This window comes from Mus musculus, chromosome 1 (genome assembly GCF_000001635.26).
Source record: "Mus musculus strain C57BL/6J chromosome 1, GRCm38.p6 C57BL/6J".
Lineage (NCBI taxonomy): Eukaryota > Metazoa > Chordata > Mammalia > Rodentia > Muridae > Mus > Mus musculus.
Genome location: NC_000067.6, coordinates 135,189,066 through 135,209,223, shown reverse-complemented (window position 1 = coordinate 135,209,223; position 20,158 = coordinate 135,189,066). Strand labels below are relative to the sequence as shown.

Here is a 20,158-nt window from a genome sequence, read left to right as displayed (position 1 = left end):
TAAATTTACCTTTCTCAAAGTAAAGGGGAAATTTTGGGGGGGGCAAGAGGGTATTTCTGGGAGTATTTATCCATAGCTCCATCCTACAGAGCCTGACACAAGTGAGGAACTAGGTTCCGTCCTCAGCATGACAACAATAATTAACTTGCAAGGATACCCATGCCCAACTGAAAACGAATCACAAGGACTCCCAGCAGGCTTATTTGGGAAAGCCTGCAGCTCACGAGGGATATGGAAGGAGAGTATCCAGTCTGGACCAGAGTAACCCCACCAGAGCCCAGCTGCCAGCCAGCCGACTGGCTGGTGATTAGGCCGACGGTTGGCCCTGCCACACCAATACACACGGACACACCCAGGTAGCCCAAAGTCCCCACCCGATTGGGTCTTTGCCCTGGCCAGCATTCCTTTTCTTTTCTCTCATTCTTCTACTTTCCAATTTTAAAGAAACGTCTTCATGCTCTCTGCTGCCTAGGCACAGCTAGGACATCTTATCCATGGTGAGCAAGATCCTCCAGGCTCTGTGCAGCCAAGTCTAGGATTCCACAGGAAACTGTGGATGAAGCCATATTAACCACACTGCCATTTATTTACTGCCTCCCCAGCCCCCCGCCTCCCGCCCCCCGCCCCAGCCTTTTGTGGCACTGGAGACTGAAGCCCGAGCCTTGTCACTGTTCATCCAGCATTATCCACGAGTTACTCAGTTCTGTTCATTATCCCACTTCCCTGGTTGTTTGGGTTTTTTTGTTTGATTGATTTGTTTGATCGATTTGTTTGTTTGTTTTTAAAGATTTATTTATTTATTATATATGAGTATACTTTAAATGTTTTCAGACACACCAGAAGAGGGCATCAGATCTCATTATGGATGTTTATGAGCAACCATGTGGTTGCTGGGATTCGAACTCAGGACCTTGGGAAGAGCAGTCAGTGTTCTTAACCGCTGAGCCATCTCTCCAGCCCCTGTTTGTTTGTTTGTTTGTTTGAGACAGGGTTTCCTCTGTGCAGCCCCAACTGTCCTGGAACTTGCTCTGTAGTCCAGGTCGGCCTCAAACTCAGAGATCTGCCTACCTCTGCCTCTCGAGCATGGGAATTAAAGGCATGCGCCACCACTGCCCGGCTATGTTTTGTTCTTGTCCCCACTTTACTGAGTAGAACTTGAACCTAACAATGTGCCTTGTCTAAGGGCCCTGGAATAAAGAACTGGGCTGCAGGAGTGTGTGGAGGGATACAGAACAGGGAAAGAAAATGTCCTTTGGTTACCATGGCAGTTGGGGCAAAGTTATGTGGTATAGTGTATGGATAGCACACTCTAGGCCCTGGGTTCACTGCCAGAAACAAGGTTAGTGAAGATTGTAGAGGTGTGTCACTCACTCACTCACTCATTCATTCACTCACTCATTCATTCATTCATTCATTCACTCACTCATTCCATAAGCATTTATTGACTTGAGTGTCTTGACATCTGGAAAAGGTGAGCTTCAAGCCAGGAATGGTACTTTGTGCCTCCAATGCCAACACTGGGGAGTCTGGGGCAGTGGGATTTCCAGGAGACTGAGGTAAGCCTAGGCTACACAGGGAGTTCCAAGCTAGCCTAAACTACAGAGTGAGACTCAAAAATGAAACAAAGCAATCCAGGTGGTGATGGTGCACACCTTTAATCCCAGCACTTGAGAGGCCGAGGCAGGAGAATCTCTGTGAGTTCAAGGCCTGCCTGGTCTACAGAGAGAGTTCCAGGACAGCCAGGGCTATTATTTAGAGAAACCCTGTCTTGAAAGACCACACACACACACACACTCAGCATAAACCTAAGGACAACACTGTACAAATCCTCTCTTGGTCTCTCTTCCTTTTGTGTGTGTGTGTGTGTGTGTGTGTGTGTTTGCTTTGTTTTTTGAGATGGAGTCTCTCTGTGTAGCCCTGGCTGTCCTAGAACTCATTATATAGACCAGACTGGCCTTGAACTCAAAAGGATCTGCCTGCCTCTGCCTTCTGAGTGCTGGAATTGATGGTGTGTACCACAGGGGCTGCTCCTTCTCTGGGTTTGTAGAGACAGAGGCCTGCCACTTATCACTGACTGATCTAAAACTGACTTTGTAGACTAGGTTGGCCTTGAGTGGTGACTCACTGCCTCTGTCTCCTGAGTGCTGGGAGTAGGGTATGCACCGAAATACTTGGTCTACCTTTCTCTGTGTGCACTGTACCAGGCCTTGCTACCCCTGACTGCGGGGTACCCTCCTTATTCATAGCGAGCAGAGTCTTTTGCCAATCTGCAAACGCAGTACCTCTTGTCCGTACTTTGGCCATTTGGGGCTTTTTCTGCGCCTGCTCGGATGTGAGCTCCTCGGTTCGTCTCAGCAGGCCGTCTCCCACCCAACACTTGCCATGCCTTTAGCCTGTCGGCCTATCTCCTATCTTTACCTTTCTCTCTGGTCTCTCACGCCCACCTTCTCACTGAGAAAAGCTCTGTGTGGGCACTAGTATGCCGGCCCAGCTCCGTTCTTTCTCCCACTTTCTCTACTTTTATTTATTTTATGTCTGTGAGTGTTTTACCTACATGTATGTATGCATACCACATGCATGCCATCAGAAGAGGGCATCAGATCCCTGGAACTGGAGCTACAGAGGGCTATGAATATGCTGGGGATTGAACCCAGGTCTAACTCTTAACTACTGAGCCATCTCTCCAGCCCTTCACGGGCTTCTTTCCCTCTTGCATCCTAGCAGCTCCAGGGTGCAGTGGGGAAGAGGGACAGGAGCCGGTTAACTTTGTTTCATTTTGTTTTGTTGCCGGGGATAAAACTCAGGACCCCATGCACTCTGCCTCTGAGTTACACTGCAGCTGGGCACTAAGGTAGGACTGGGAGGACTTTGTAGGCTGAGACAGGGATCATTTAAATCCACCAGTTCAAGGGCTGTCTGGGAACATAGTAAGAATTTATCTCAATAAATACATTAGCTGGGGTGATAGCACACGCCTTTAAGCTCAGCACTCACGAGTCAGAAGCAGATCTCTCTGAGTTCAAGACCAACCTACATAATGAATTCCAGACCAGCCCACACGACGTAGTGAAAGTGTCTCAAAACCAAACCAAACCCCAAACAAAACACCCTGAAATTAAAACGAAAGCCAGGTAGTGGTGGCACAAACCTTTCATAACGGTAGAGGCAGAAGCAGGTGATCTCTGAATTCGAGGCCAGCCTGGTCTGAACAGAGGGTTCCAAGACAGGTCGGGATACACAAAGAAACCCTGTCTTGAAAAATCAAAAAATAAAAATAAAGTTTAAAAAATAATCAGCTAAACAAATAAATAAATAACCCATAGGAAGCTTTCCCAAACATACACATATTCTTAGTGCGATGGGAGAAGCAGATAAGGTGGTATGGAGTCCTATGGTGCATCGTGTACCCAAGCCAACCTCTCTCTGGCTCCTACCCTACACTTGGCTTTCCCACCTCAAAGGGGCCTGGGCTTCAGCATGGCCTGAGGGAGGAGAGACGCAACCATGGTCTCCTAGATTTTTTTTTTTTTTTATGTGTGTGTTTTGAGACAGAAACTTTCCATGTTGTCCAGGCCAGCCTGAAACTCCAAACTCCCCTGCCTCAGCTTCTCAGGAGCTGGAATTACAGGTATGTACCACCACATCTCACTCTGAACGTTGGACCTGTGAGAGTCTGGGTCCCGCTGGGAATGATAAAGAAGACTTATTGTACTCTCTGCCCTGTTTCCCTGGCCATCAGCTTCTAAGTCCTGTAGGGGGCAGGGCCCCAGTGATGGGAGGTGTCTTCTCAGGACACAGGGATTTGTCTTCCTAGCAAGGTCTGCACTCCCACTGAGGGCCTCTGCCATCTGGGATGGTCTCAGAGCGGGGCTTATCATCTGAAGCACGCTCAGGGGCACCATGCAAGAACAGAGCCAGGCATATACCTGTAAACCCAGCATGGTAGTAGACATTGTAATCCCAGCACTCAGGAAGCTGAGGCAGGAGGACTGTGAATCCCAAGAAGCTGCTCTAGAGAATAAAGGTCCCGCCTCAAAACCCAAAAAGATGGCTAATGGCTCAGGTGGCCAGAAAAGGCTCGGCACCTGTCCCTTAACATGTTGGTGCAAGCAACAGGACCCCAGGAACCCCCAGACTGCACTTTTTAGCCCTGGTTTTAGCAAAGGCAGTTGCATGGAGATTCTGCTGGTCTCAGGCCCCTCCCTGTGATGAGGGCCCGGGAGGCGGAGCAGAAAGACAATCAGGCCTTTGCTAGGCCAGGCTGGGGATTTAGCACTGGGCTCCCATTAGCCTGAGAAGCTGTTATTCTAGAACCTGATAACTGCCTGGGCTGGGCTGAGCCGCTGATAAGAGGCAGCTGTTTGAAGTCCAGAGTGATAACAGCTTCAGAAAAAGTCAATTAAGGCAGTGGGAAACATGGGTTAAGGTCACCAGCCTTGCCCGTGCGCCTTTCAACAATTCTCTCAACACAGCACTTAACTCCCAGATCAGATAGCCCAGCACGATGAGGGGGCTCACGGCCACCGGTTTCCAATGGTCAGGCACTATCTCAATGTTGGTGGGTGTCCTTATGCATGAGCTCTGTTGTTGCTGATGGGAGCCTATCAGCAGCCTTCTTGACCTCACTTCTTCTCAAAGGCATTCACTCTGTCTGTATACATGCACTTCCCAAATATGTAGAGTGCTCAACTTTGTGGCAGACACAGTTCTGGGCACCAGAAAGTCAGTGGGGAAGTAAGTCAGCAAGCGCCCCGTCTGTTCTCCCAGGGCTCATGATCTGGATGGCTGGAGAAAAACAATGAACCACTAACTGTGGTGGGTGGTGGAGGCAAAGGAGGAAATGCCAAGGAGAGGCAGAGCAGGGTAATCAGGCAGAGAGCGCTGGACTGCTGTCTGGGAGTCAGAATGACCTTTCCGAAGAAATGTGGTGGCTAAGAATGAGGCAAGACAGACAGACTTTCTAGGGAGGAGAGATGGGTGCAGAGGCCCTTTGGTGGGAACTGGGGCTGTCTGGAGGTGTGTGAGAGAGACAGACCATGAAGGTGGGCAGAGGGTAAATGTAGGTGGCAGGGTGGGCAGGATTTGTTGAGAGGTGACTTGGCTGGGGTTATGGCTCAGTGGTCTGCCATGCTGGAGACCCTGGGTTTAATCCCCAGCACCATTGTCTTTTATTGGAGGGAGGGGGCTAGAGAGATAGCTTGGAGGATAGGAACACTTGTTGCTCTTCCAGAGGACCTGTGTGCAGTTTCTAGCACCCACATGAGGCTGCTCACAACCATCTGTAACTCTAGTCCCAGGGGATTCAAAGCCTCTGGCCTTCTTGGGCAATTATATCCTCGTGCACATACCCATATGGAGACACACACACACACACACACACACAGACAGACAGGCACAGACAGACACACACACAGAGACAGGCAGACACACAGAGAAAGAGAATGAGAGATAGTCACACACATATGTACACAGAGAGAGAGGGTAATACACACACACAACAGAGAGACAGACAGGCACATACAGACAGGCACACACAGAGACAGATAGAGACAGACAGACAGAGATAGACACACACATGTACAGAGAGAGAGAGGGTGATACACACACAAAGACACACACACAAAGGAGATACACACAGAGACAGACAGATAGACAGACAGAGGAAGAGACAGGCAGACATACACAGAAACAGACAGACAAACAGACACACACAGAGACAGACAGACACACATAGACACACACACACACACACACACACCAGAGATAACTGCAAGAAAGGAAACCATAGGAAGGCCATCCCAAGAAACTGGGTTTCTTTTCTGAAATTTTCACTTGGCACCAAGTGGAAGCCAGATCGGAGGCACAAGTGTGGTCAGCCTCAAGTGCACATCTGGGAAGATGAATGCAGGCTCTACCACACACCCTTAGACCTCGGGCCAGATGTCTCACCCCTCTGCGCTCTGTCTGCACAGCTTCAGAACAGGCTTCTACTCAGCCTGAATACCAGATGCCTATTTTGTCCTGGTCCTGCTCTGGCGGCACGGGAGAGCCTTATGGGGGCTCATTCCAAACAAGGAATCTAACACTAAAACCAGAAACCCACAGGGAATGCGACCACTGTGTGGAAAGTGAAAATAGCATTGTTAGAAGGTGACTGAATCCAGTCAGAGACCACTGTGAGGATGTCACAGTTGGCTGGGGATCCAGAGGACACAGGAGGGGCCTTCTGTAGTAACAGCCCCAAATGAGGAGACAGAGCTTCAGGGAGATACAGATGTAGAGAGCCTGCTTCCTAGAACTTTTCCTTAGGGACAATCGAAGGCACAGAAGAGTCTCTGGCCTGCAGTGCTCAAAGGATGTTGGGGAGATTTTGTTGTTGTTGTTGTTTTGGGATAGGTCTTTCTGTATACCTCAGACTGGCTCTGAACTCATCTGCCACCTCTGCCTCTAGAATGTTCAGCTTACAAGTGTATCCTACCACGCACAGCTTGTTTGGTTTTACATTTTGTGCATATGTGAGCTAGTGTGTGCGTGTGCACATGTGCTTGCACACACAGAGGACAACTTTCAAAAGATTCGGGTCTGACCTTCCTCCATGTGGATCCTGAAAATCAAACTCAGGTCCTGGGACTTGGTGGCAGGTGCTTTTACACACCGAGTCATCTTGCTGTTCATTTTGTTTTAAAGGCATGATCTGACTGTGTGGTCTAGGTTGGCCTCCAATTTATCCTGTGTCAAGCTCCAGCTGAGATTACAAGCCTGCCCCGCTGCACATGGCCATTTGCTAGTGTCTCTACAGATTACAATAGGAGAGCTGGGGAGAACTGCAGTTTGCAAGTTGAGCAGACTTGGGGACTGAAGATGAACTCAGAGCCACCTAGGTCTTTGGCTCCGTGGCAGCAGGGGTGGCTGGTATTGGTGGAGGCGTTACCTTTTCTCCTTGTCATTGTAGAGAATTCTCAGTCCTGGAGAGGACTTTAGTAGGGTCCTCTTAGCATCCCCTTCCTTCCATACCAGAGCTCACCACTCCAGAGATTAATGGGATCTTATCATTCAGAATCTCACCAATGAAATCTTACCTGCTTGCCTCCAATGTATCATGTGGAAAAACTGTGGTCACATGGTTTATTTAATATCCCCTTTCCTAGGCTGGAGATGTCGCTCTTGGGTACACTTGCCAAGCATATCCAAGGCCTTGGACATCAGTTACCAGCATGGTAAATATTTTTTAAAAATCACTTTTCTATAGCCTTTCAAAAATAGTTATTGCCGGGCAGTGGCGTCACAAACCTTTAAACCCAGCACTCGGGAGGCAGAGGCAGGTGGATTTCTTAGTTCTAGGCCAGCCTGGTCTACAGAGTGAGTTCCAGGGCAGCCAGAGCTACACAGAGAAACACTATCTCGGAAAAGAAAGAAAGAAAGAAAGAAAGAAAGAAAGAAAGAAAGAAAGAAAGAAAGAAAGAAAGAAAGAAAGAAAGAAAGAAAGAAAGAAAGAAAGAAAGAAAGGAAGGAAGGAAGGAAGGAAGGAAGGAAGGAAGGAAGGAAGGAAGGAAGGAAGGAAGGAAGGAAAGAAGAAAAAGAAAGAGACAAATATCCCATGTTTGCGGAGCTAATATTCTACCTGCAGAGAATGATGATTCAAATCTAATTAACCAGTCCACAGAAAGCCTGACATGAGCAGATATGACGTAGAAAGGGAATGGGGAGAGAGTAAGGATGCATGTGGCTCTCATGTAGGTTCAATGCAGGACTCTGGCTTAAGGCCACATTTGAGGGGTCAGCTAGGAATGCTCTTGGGGACAAGGACATCCCAGTTGAGTAGGGAGGGGGTTTGTGTGAGGAACAGCAAGGGGACACAGTACACAGCTGAAACAGTGCAGAATGTCAGGGGGATGGCTTCTGCAGAGGGGTAGGGTGCAGGCAATGAAGCGCTGTGGACTTTCCATTGCCGATGGCAAATCAGGGATGGCTGAAACTCTGACTGCACCGTGAAGAAGAGGACATGCAGAAGCCTCGAATTTTGTTCTTTCCAGCAGGACATTCCCACACATACCTTGGGCAAAGCTGGAAATGGGGTTGAGGAGAAGGGAGCTGGGTTGGTATCAGGAAACTAACTCATGCTGCCCAGGCACACTAAAGTTCTTGGGGACAAGACTGGAAGACACACCAAGTGAGTTAATTCGGGCAGTCTGGTGTGCAAATAGGCCTTCGACCGGTTTGATCCTCACATGGCCACAGACAGCCTGACTGAAGCATGGCAGCGAGGCCCTCAAAGTCTCCTCCTTCCAAAGCTTTCTAGAGTGCTGTGGCAGCCAAGTCTTGGATGTTAGCTGCCATTGCTTGGGTCCCCACCTTTATTCATGTCCTTTAGTCTTCCTCTGTTTGACTCTTAGCTTCTCAGGAAAGGACCACTTCCCAGACATGCTAATTAATCCAGACCTCTCCCCCACACTCTCCAAAAGTCACAAACCTTTATGACTTTTATGACTTTGGCCAGGAGACAAGTTGGGGAAGGGATCCAAATTCATGACCCCGGGAGTCAACCTCTAGCCTCGGTTGTGCCTTTAAACTTGCCAAGTTGGTACATGACCAGTGACATGTAAATTGTTTTGAAATTCCTAACAAAACCAGTGAGTAGCTCCTAGAACAACGGTTAGGTATAAAACCCTTTGCATGGCATTGGGGGAGGGGTGTCACAGGCCTCTGAACTGCCTCCGAAGGCCTCTTTAGCTCTGGTTTTTTGGTGCTGCCTGAGTCACCAGCCTTGGGGAGAGTCTGGGTTGTTTATTTGTTTGTCTATCTGTTTGTTTGGGGGGGTAAGGGGGGGCTCACGGGTGACTTAAGACTTGGGGTGGGTTTTTTTTTTCTTCAAGATTTGTATTCTTCAGCCAGGCATGGTGGCGCACGCCTTTAATCTCAGCAATCAGGAGGCAGAGGCAGGTGGATTTCTGAATTCGAGGCCAGCCTGGTCTACAGAGTGAGTTCTAGGACAGCCAGGGCTATAAAGAGATACCCTGTCTCGAAAAAACCAAAAAAAAAAAAAAAAATTTGTATTCTTCTTAATTATGTGACTATGTGTGCACATCTGTGTGTGGGTGCATGTACATGGAAGGCAAGAGGTGGCACAGGGAGCTTGGGTTGTGAGTCACCCAGTGTGGGTACTGAGGACTGAACTCAGGTACTCTGCAAGAGCAGTATCTCTTAACCACCGAGCCCTGGTCTTGCTTTCCTTGAGTTTTAAAACAGATTTCTTTGTAAAGACAAAGAACTTGTGTCTAGAACTTGCAAGCTGTTGTCTTGGGGACCCAGGGGTGCACATGTGTGATGGAGAAGGCAAGGTCCCCGTGGATGAAAGGCCCACCACTTGTTGCAAAATAAGAGATGCAAGGGTGGTGGGAAGGACCTTAAAGTAGGTGGAGAGGTGGAAAAAGAGAGATAGGTCCAGGGAACCACAGGCAGAATGAGGGGAAGCTGTGGGCAGAGCAGGGGACCAGGCCCTGGTATCTCCACAGAGAGGAAGCCACGCCCAGATGGGAGGAGGGAGGCCTCTGTGAATCTGAGGGCATGCGCTCCCACCTCCACTCACGTTGACAGAGGATCTGGGAGATCTGGTGGCTTTGAGCCAAATCAGTCACCACCCTTTCTCACCAGGTAGTGCCTCTCTGCACGTTCACACCCAGTGCCCTGCTGGCAGGGGCTGTAACCTGAGCCCTGAGAGCCAGCAGGAGGAGAGAGCCGGTCTCCCCCAGCTTCCTTGCACCCCAAGGCTCACACAGGTTCAGCCCACGAAAAAAAGGGTACGAGGATTAGAGACGGATGACAGGCTGTCAGCAGTTCCCTGAGGACAGCTCCGTAATCCCGACACCCCAAGCTACAGTGCCCTTTGATCCAGCCTCTGAAAGCTTGATTATAAGACCCAGCCCTTGTTTCCATAAAGGGGAGAACAATTGCTCCCAGCCCAGACAAAGGACTCTTTGTACAGACCTGGGACCCGCGCCCCAGGAGCCTCCTGGGGGAGGTAGGACAACCGCGCCCAGGGCAAGGAGGAGGGGTGATGAAGTAGGGCCGTGCTGGGGCGAGGCAACCAAGGCTCCCGCCAAGCGTGGGGGAGAAGGGCAAAGGCCTTTAGGGACGTCTTATGCTCCGCCCAAGGAGCAAGCCCAAGCTCAGAGGAGGCGGGGCTCCCTGCTGAATTGCTTTAGCCTTGAACTCAGGATATACTTGGTCATACCAAGTTCCAGAACAGCCAGAGCTACACCTTGAGACCTGTCTCGGAAACAAAACAAAACAAACAAAAAACCCGTAATCTTTATCCCTGTTAGACTGATGTTGGGGAAGGGCTGGCTCCTCTTTGCCAGGTATCAACACCTGAGCAAGCAAACTGGTATCAGGGTAGAGAGAGAATCTGGACTAATAAAGAAGGATGCTCGGTGGGGAGATAGCCACAGCTGTATTTGGACCAGCAGCCTGCTTGGCGCTGTCTTTGCCCATCTGCAGCTGCTGTACAACTTACCTGGATATAACCACACAACACCCTCAGACTTTGCCAAGCAAATCAGCCTATTGCAGCGGCAAGAGCTTTGCTGTCCTTCCCTGAGCAAGGGAGAGGCCTGTGGATTGGTGGCACTTGTACCCAAGCTTGCTACACCCTGAGTGCATTTGTTAGTTAAATCAATGCTTTCTTTCTTCACTCTGCGACTGCAGGCATTGACTAGGAGGAGGCTTGAGGGTGGCCGGAGGCTTCTTCCCTGACAGAGGCAGTTGTGAGCCAGGGAGTCTGGTTTGACCCTGGGGGAGTCAGGAGAACCAAGGCTGGGCTTGGGAACTTACTAAAGTTGCCCCTGCAGAAACCAAAACAGCTTATGTGATGGGGAGATTAAAAAAAAAAAAAAAAAAAAAAAAAAACCAAAACACTGTTGAACGTCAGCTTCACATATATTTACTATCAACTCAGTGATAGTATCTAGCCCAGCTTAGTACTCATCTTGAAGGGAGATAGCCACCTCCGTAGTATTGGCAACTGGGAGTTTAGGTTGAAGATATTTTAGGGGTGGCATCTGTAATCTTAATATCCGGGAGGCTAAGTCAGGGGGATGGTAAATCAAGGCTGGGTTACATAGTGGGGCCTTGTTTCTAAATTTAAGTAAATAAATAATAAATTGACTAACAAAATGAATAAACATGGCTCCAGGGCTGGAACTGTGCCTTTGTTGGTAGAGAGCAAGCCTAGCAAGCGCAAAGCCTTGGGTACCATCCTTCGCAGGACTAAGACTAGAGTGCTGCTGTAGCTCTGGGACGTGAAGGTAGGAGTATCAGTTCAAGTCCATGCTCAGCTACGCAGAGCTTGAAGTCAGTGTAGGGCAGATGGACTCTCAGAAACAAAGAAATAGAAGCTGATGGGATGGCCCAGTGGTTAAGAGCATTTGTTGTTCTTGCAGAGGACTCGATGTAGTTCCCGGCACCTACACTGGGCAGCTCATAAATCTAGTTCCAGAGGATTCTACCCTTCTTCTGGCCTCAGAGGGCACCTGCACATGCATGTAGGCATACATGCTATGCATATACGTTTTTTGTTTTTGTTTTTGTTTTTTTTGTTTTTTGAGACAGGGTTTCTCTGTGTAGCCCTGGCTGTCCTGGAACTCACTCTGTAGACCAGGCTGGCCTCGAACTCAGAAATCTGCCTGCCTCTGCCTCCCGAGTGCTGGGATTAAAGGCGTGCGCCACCGCGCCCAGCACATATAAGTATTTTTTAATTAAAAATAAGGAAGAATAATTAAGGGTTGGGGCTCAGTAGTAGAGAATTTGTCTAATATGCATGAAGACTTAAATTCTTAGTCTAGGGGAAAAGTCACATGCAAAAAATAAATAAATATAAAAAGGCCTTTCATTGAGAGGGAGGGAGGGGGCTTTGAAGAATGAGACCAGGTATAAATCACTAAGTAACAGATCAAAACACCAGTGATTCCCGCCTTGCCTTTAATCTCAGCCCTCAGGAGGCAGAGGCAAGAGGGTAGATCTCTCACTTCAAGTCCAGCCTGGTCTACAGAGTGAATTCCAGGACAGCCACGTCCTCACTGAGAAACCTTATCTCAAAAAACAAGACAAACCAAAACCAAAACCAAAACTGCCAGAGATTCAATAACTGGTAGGAAAAGCCAGGCCTAGGGTACATGCTTTTAAGCCCAGCATTCATTTGAGAGGGGAGAGTCAGGGAGACCTCAGAGAGTTTGAGGCCAGCCAGATCTACATAATGAGTTCCAAGCCAGCTACAGCTACATAGTAAGACCTGGATGCCTCCATTGACGATTGGTCTTTGGAGAAGTTCCTCAGATAAAATAGAGTTCTTTAGCTGGACAGAAGCTATGGCCATGCTAGCGTAGGAGATGAAGATCAAGTCATGTAAATGGGGGCTGGTGAGATGGCTCAGCAGTTAGGAACCCTTGTCATTCTTGCTGAGGACTTGGTCAGTCCCCGGTATCCACCCGGTTGCAGCTTAGAACTATACACAGGCACATACACATGCAGCCAAAACGCTCACACACATAAAATAAGCAAATCTTAAAAGAATTAAAAACAAATAAATAAGCTCATGCAAATAGCCCTAGACTGTGGGTCTGATCTGTAGACTATGAGAGATGTTTGGTACAAGAATGTAGAAGTCATGACTCCTTTGGGGGTTGAACAACCCTTTCCCAAGAGTCGCCTAAGACCTGGGACAACACAGATTTACATTATAATTCATAACAGTAGCAAAATTAGTTATGAAATAGCAACAAAAATAAGCTTATGGTTGGGCTCACCACAACATGAGGAACTGTATTAAAGGGCCCCAGCATTAGGAAGGCTGAGAGCCACTGCTCTAGAGGCAATGGGGCTCACGCTGGAGTGTGTCACAGGTCTCTGGGTCTGTAGGACAGTTGAGCAGACCTCATGATGAAGAAGGAGAAGCTTTGGAGTTGGGGACGAGAGGGAGGGGACCTCCAGCTGACCCCAGGGAGAAGGCTCATGGGCTGGAAAACAGGATCGCAGGTGCCAAACAGGTCCTTGCGCATGGAAACAGGCTTTGTTGACTTTGGCAGCCCCACCCTCAGCCTCCTCCTGCCCCATGAGGGCCTGAAACTGACACTGGGCCATTCTGGGGGGTTGGAGATGTTCCCAGTCCAGTCCTGTTCAGGCCAGCTGCAGCAGGCTGCTTGCGCTCCTGGCTTGCAAGAGGGCTTAAGAGGCACAAGGGGCTGGTACCCAGGCCCCGCAGGTGAAGGCCAGGGCTGGGGGACATTAAGACTGAAGGATTGGTCTCTTTTTCTCAGACTGTAAGCCCAGCTGAAGGAGATGACTGTTATAAGGACTGCTCCAGGGTGTCCCCTCAGGGGCCTGACATCCAGATAAGTGCTAATTAACCACCACAACAAATCGGCAGTTAAAGAAACAGATGTCCACAACCAGACTGACCGGGAAGGGACAAAGTGGCAGGGCCAGCTCTGCTGTACCACTTGGCAGCAGCCTCTTGGGTTGAGCGGGCATCTCATTCATCTGCCCGCATCAAGGGAGAAACTCAGGTCTCTCCTGACTTGACTGAAGGATTAGGTGGAAGCCATCACTGGGAAGGAGGGGATGAGAGATAAGGAAAAAAAAGCAGTCAATGGAGAAAGATAGGCACGAAAGGGAATAGAGCCTTTAATCCCAGCACTTGGGAGGCAGAGGCAGGCAGATTTCTGAGTTCGAGGCCAGCCTGGTCTACAGAGTGAGTTCCAGGATATCCAGGGCTGCACAGAGAAACCCTGTCTGGAAAAACCAAAATCAAAAAAAAAAAAAAAAGGGAATAGAGAACTGTGTGTGCTCACGTGTGTACATGTACACATATGAAATGTGTGTATTACTTGTGTATATACATTATTGTTATTGTTGTTGTTATAATTTTGAAACAAGGTCTCACCATGTAACCCTGGCTAGCTGTGTAGACCAGTCTGGCTCCAACTCTTAGAGATCCAACTGCTTCTGCCTCTGCAGTGATGGTGTTCAAGACAAATACCACTTCATCTGGCCTTAAAAAATTTTAAACAGTTTTTAAATTCACTTTGTAGACCAGGCTGGCCTCGAACTCAGAAATCCGCCTGCCTTTGCTTCCCGAGTGCTGGGATTAAAGAGGCGTGCGCCACCACGCCCGGCTTTTTTTTTTTTTTTTGTTTTGTTTTGTTTTGTTTTGTTTTGTTTTGTTTTTTGAGACAGGGTTTCTCTGTATAGCCCAGGCTGTCCTGGAACTCACTTTGTAGACTAGGCTGGCCTCGAAATCAGAAATCCACTTGCCTCTGCCTCCCAGGTGCTGGGATTAAAGGCATGTGCCACCACGCCCGGCTTTAAACGTTTTTGATAAATTATTTCATGTAGCAAGCCGGCCTGCCGCTTACAAGGACTGGGTACACCTGGGAGGCAGGCTGGGGCTGAAAGATCCAGAGAAATAATGGAGCCAAGATGATTCCCTGTTCAAGGCTCAATGTTTACTAGCAGTCTGTGCTTATAAAGGGGGGAAGCCCATCCCCTGCCATGCCAGGCTTCTTGATGTTTTGTTGCCACATTGTTAGCACTAGTCCGCCAGAGCCGTTAGCAGTAAGTCGCCAGTTCCACTCTTGGTGCCTGGAGTCATTCCAGGCTGCCAGGCTGGCAGTTTATTCAGGAATCTCTCAGGAAGACAGGTTCAGACTCTTGGCAGGTGGCAGAATCTCAGGGCAGTTGTCACTTCAAAAGAAGCCAGCCAAGTCAGAAAGCTGCACCGCAGGTGGGCCCACCTCAGTAACAAGGTTTGTACCAGCCCGCTTCAGGCTGGGGGAGGCTACAGTTTCACTTATCCCAGGCTGGCCTTGAACCTCTGATCCTCCTGCCTCTACCTCCCCAGTACTGGAATGGCGCTGAGATTACAGGCCTGAGCCACCCTGCCCAGTCTTGTGTGGTTTTGGAAACAGAAGCCAGAGCTCGATCGACTGAGCTACACCCAGAGTCCAACACTGAACAAATGTATTTACTGTTTGCCCAGCTGGCCTTAAATGTGTGATCTTCCTGCCTCAGTCTTCCAAGTGTTTTGATTTCAGGTGTGTACCTCAGAACCCAGCTCCAGTGTTCTACACTTTGTTACATCCCTTTTCAGAGAGCTCTCAGAAAGGTAGAAAGGTGATCTAAGAAGACCATCATGAAGGATGGAGAGGTGGGGTAGCACAGAATTCCAGGAATACGCTTTCTGGGCAAGGCAAAAGGACCAGCAATAGGAGAGTAGGAGGGAAGAGCAGGAGAAGTGCCACACACAGGCCATAGCCGACCTTGGTTCTTGTGGGCAAGCACCCTTCAGCTTATCACCCTGGTGCTGGCCAGTTCAGGGCTTCCTGTTCCATTTCTGCTGGCCATGTAGTCAGTGTTCCAGCTTACAGTTATCCCTACAGGCAGGGAGTTCAGTGGGCCAAAACCTTAGGACTACCCTCAGCAACTGGACTCCAGCAGTCTTTGCTTCCTGTCTTTGAGATAGATGCCTCTATTTTCTGCGCCCTAATTTGAGGGAAGTTGAGCACTCAGGGAGCTGTAAGCCCAGAGTAAGTTGCAGAGGCTGCGAGGGTGAAGGAGAAGCTGGAGGACTTGGGCTGTAACCTGAGGTTTCTCAACCCAGGTCCTGACTTTATTATCTCTGCATCAAAGTCTCCCTGCCCATCCTGTAGGAGATCTAATTACAATAACAGTAAACCAGTAACAGCTGCTATTTACTGAAAGCATTCCTTGGGCCATACATACCTCCAGATAAGTGCACTTATTTTAATTTACATCTAAAATAGCAAGAAAGACAATTCTTATGTTCTTTTGATTTTTTAATGTGGTTTTGTTTTGTTTTGTTTTGTTTTTTTGGTTTTTCGAGACAGGGTTTCTCTGTGTAGCCCTGGCTGTCCTGGAACTCACTTTGTAGACCAGGCTGGCCTCGAACTCAGAGATCTGCCTGCCTCTGCCTCCCAAGTGCTGGGATTAAAGGCGTGTGCCACCACTGCCCGGCTGTGGTTTTGATTTTTAAAATTTTTGTTTCTTGAGACAGGGTAGCTCTGGCTGTCCTGGAATTCCCCCTGCAGACCAAGCTGACCTCAAATTCAGAGATCTGCCTGCCTCTACCTCCTGAGTATTAGGCTTAAGGTGTACTCCACACCTGGATGTTTCAATTTTTTTGAGGCAGGGTCTCTCAAGACTCAGTCTAACATTAGTCGGTCTGAACTTGCTGTGGAGCTGAGGATAACCTTGAATTATTGATCATCCTGAGGCCATCTCCCAAACGCTGAGGTTTTATAGATAATGCATTTGTGTGCATGGTATGTGTGTGTATGTGTGCATGTTCACATGTGTATGAACATATGTATGTGTGCATGTGTACTCATGTGTGTGTAGAGGCCAAGGTTGATTTCAAGACACTTCTTGGATTGTTCTTTAACCTTCTTTTTAAAATTATTTACTTTTATTTTATGTGTATGAGTGTTTTGCCTGGTGTCCACAAAAGCCACAAGAAGATATTGGATCCCCTGGAAATGAAGTTCCTGGGAGTTGTGAGCCTTCATGTGCCTGCTGAGACTTGAACCCAGGAAGAGGAGCTTAGCCATTGCCACAGGTTTGCTGGCCTGAGCATCCTCTCAGCCAACCCAGCCTGCCAGTGCTCCCCAACTTCCCAACCTACCAGGGCTATCCAACTTCCCAGACTTTTCTTCCCCCACCCCCCCACCCCCCATTGAAATATCTTGAGTGGCCAAGATCTTTCTATGTAAGCATGAGATCAGATCTCCAGCAGCTTCCTGGAGCCAGATGCAGCAGCACATCTACCTGTGGTCTCTGCTCTCAGCCATCTGAGCTGTGCGGACAGGAGACTCCTCAGACGCGTTCTATGCCTGCTACATGTCACACCATGGCGGTGAAGGAGTCTCAGATAAAGTGGAAGGTGAGAACCCGTTTCTGAGGTTGTCTGACCTCTGCTGGAACAGTCACACAAAGAGGGAGAGGGAGAGGTAGGTGTGTGTGTGTGAGTCTCTCTGTGTGTTTTATTTTTATTGGGCTGACGAGATGGCTCAGCAGGTAAAGGCACTTGCTGCCAAGCCTGACAATCTGAGCTCAATCCACAGGACCCACATGGTGGAAGCAGAGAACTGACTCCTAAAAATTGTTCTGTGACCTCCACATGCATGACACACTTATATTCACAAATAAATAGCTAGGCTGGGTATGGTGGTATTCATCACTAATCCAAGCAGTACAGAAAGAAAGGCAGGCAATCACTTCAAATTAAAGGCCTGTCTAGTCTACATAGTGAGTTCCAAGTCAGTTGAGGCTTATAAATAAAAATAAATAAATAAATAAATAAATAAATAAATAAATAAATAAATAAATGTTAAAAAAAAAAAGCCACTCTAAGCCGGGCGTGGTGGCGCACACCTTTAATCCCAGCACTCGGGAGGCAGAGGCAGGTGGATCTCTGAGTTCGAGGCCAACCTGGTGTACAAAGTGAGTTCCAGGACAGCCAGGGCTACACAGAGAAACCCTGTCTTGAAAAACCAAAAAAAAAAAAAAAAAAAAAAAAAAAAAAGCCACTCTAGGGCTCTGAGAGTTGAGAGTATAAAAATTTGAAGGCAGGGCAGCCTGTCTTGGGGAAAAAGCCATCTTTATGCAAAAACTTGTGATATGTTTTTGTAGTATGGCCAGCTCCTGGGGAGCCAAGGCAGAAGGATGAGCCAGGAGTTAGAGGCCAGCCTAAATGGCACTGTGAGGTCTTGTTGCTAAGAGGAAAAAGGAAGAGGAGAGAAGAGGGAAAGAACGCCCCCCCGCCCCCCCCACCCCCCGTGTGAACACATCAGATATTCTTTTTGAAGGCCAAGGGATAGATATCAAGCCAGGAGTCCTGCTTCCTGGATGAGCACAGTTTGACTTGCCTCTCCTCCTGCTCGTAGACCCCTGAGGACCCCAGTCACCTCTCAGCGGAAGGTGAAAGAGAACACCTACCTGTGCCTGTTCCCATGGCTTCCCACCGCGTTCTCCCCACCGTATGGTACTAATCCACTGTGGCTTCATGGCGGAGGGAGGGGATGGGGGCATTCCCATGTTCTAAAATTCACTCGTGTGTTGAGTGAGTTTTGGCACATGCCAACAATCCTGTGCTCCGCACACAATCAAGTCTTGGAGCATTTCTTTCCTTTTTGAATTTTATGCATATAGGTATTTTACCCGAATGCATGTCTGTGCACAGTGTGTGTGTGCCTGGTGCCTGCAGAGGTCAGAAAAGGGTCAGATCCTTTGGTGTTATAGACAGTTGTGATCCATCGCCATATGGGTGCCAAGCACTGAACACAGTCTGTGTGTTTAACATCCAAGCCATCTCTCCAGTCACTTTCTTGTTTTGGTTTTGAGAGGATCTCACCACGCAGCTCTGTCATGCCTGGAACTCATTCTGTGGGCCAGGCTGACCTTGAACTCACAGAAGCAACCTGCCTCTGAGAAGACCAGAATTTGGTTCCCAGAATTCACATTCCCCGCTGCTATCAATCTCTGTAACTTCAGTTCCGGGGAATCCATCGCCCCCTCCATCCTCCATGGGCACTGCACTCACATGGTACCCTGACATATGTGCAGGAAAACAAAAAACAACTGTACGTACAAAATAAAAATAAATAAATAAAATTTAAAAACAATTTTATTTGTGGCTGGAGAGATGACTCAGCAGTTCAGAGTGGCTGGTGTACTTAGGACACCTATGGACTAATGCACACACATACATACACTCACAATATACATATAAACACACTCTCATACATACACACTTACATATACACATACATTCTCTCTCATACACACATACACTCACACATACACGTACAAATACTCTCTCATACACATACCACATACACACTCACTCATAAACGCATATATACATACATACATACATACATATATACATGTACCACATACACACAGACTCATTCACACATGTAGGAAGCCGCCCTCACATTCGCCGTTGCAAGATGGCGCTGACATCCTGTGTTCTAAGTGGTAAACAAATAATCTGCGCATGTGCCAAGGGTAGTTTTCCACCCCATGTGCTCTGCCTTCCCCGTGACAACTCGGCCGATGGGCTGCAGCCAATCAGGGAGTAATACGTCCTAGGCGGAGAATAATTCTCCTTAAAAAGGGACGGGTTTTCGCCATTCTCTCTCTTGCTCTGGCTCTTGCTTCTTGCTCCTAAAGATGTAAGCAATAAGGCTCTTGCACTCTTGCGCTCTGGCTCCTGAAGATGTAAGCAATAGAGCTCTGGCTCTCTTGCTCTCTGGCTCCTGATAAGTAAGCAATAAAGCTTTTGCCGCAGAAGATTCCGGTTTGCTGCGTTCTTCCTGGCCGGTCGCGTGAACGCGTGTAAGACACACACACACTCACACATATACATATAAATACTCTCTTACACACATACACATACAGACTCTCTCACACACATACACATACCACATACACATATACTCATTTACATACATAAACATTACCACACATACACACACATACTCATACACACACAAGCATACAGGTATATATACATACCACACACACACATACATGCACATACACCCACGTAATTAAAAATAAAATAAACTTTGAGAAAATTACTTATTATTATTTTGTGTGGGTACTCATACCACAGCACACATGGAGGCCAGAGGACAATTTCATGGAGTTGATTCTATGCCGTCACTTTAAGGGCATCTGTCAGTATGCTTGCATGCCAAAAGTCTTTACCCTCTGAGCATCTGCCAGCCATCAAGTCTGAAGTATTTCTAGCCCTTGTATTTCCCAGAACTGGTTTGGGATAAGCTTACTTCGACTCTTACCCCCAGATGAGCATTCATTCTGACACTATTGTTTTGTTTGGGTGTTTTTCAAGGCAAGGTTCTCTAGTAGCCTTGGCTGTCTGAAGTTCACTCTGTAGACCAGGCTGGCCTCCTCGGAGATCCACCTGCCTCTGCCTCCTGAGTGTTGCGACTCCTCCTTGGCTGACAGTGTTGTATTCCCTCCTCCCAAGCCCACTCTCCAGGTCTGAACCCAGGGCCTTGGTCTTGCTACACACATTCTACCACTGAGCTAAGTCCCAATCCTGACACTGTTGTTTAAC

At 48.2% G+C, this 20,158-nt stretch overlaps 1 long non-coding RNA gene across 1 annotated transcript; it reads left to right on the top strand.

Annotated features, from left to right (window-relative positions):
- Window positions 1-7,147: 7,147 nt before the first annotated feature.
- Window positions 7,148-18,630, top strand: Gm41955. Its single transcript, XR_001779868.1, has 3 exons — window positions 7,148-7,217; window positions 16,496-16,951; window positions 17,955-18,630. It is a non-coding gene; the product is annotated as a predicted gene, 41955 (long non-coding RNA).
- The last annotated feature ends 1,528 nt before the right edge of the window (window positions 18,631-20,158 follow it).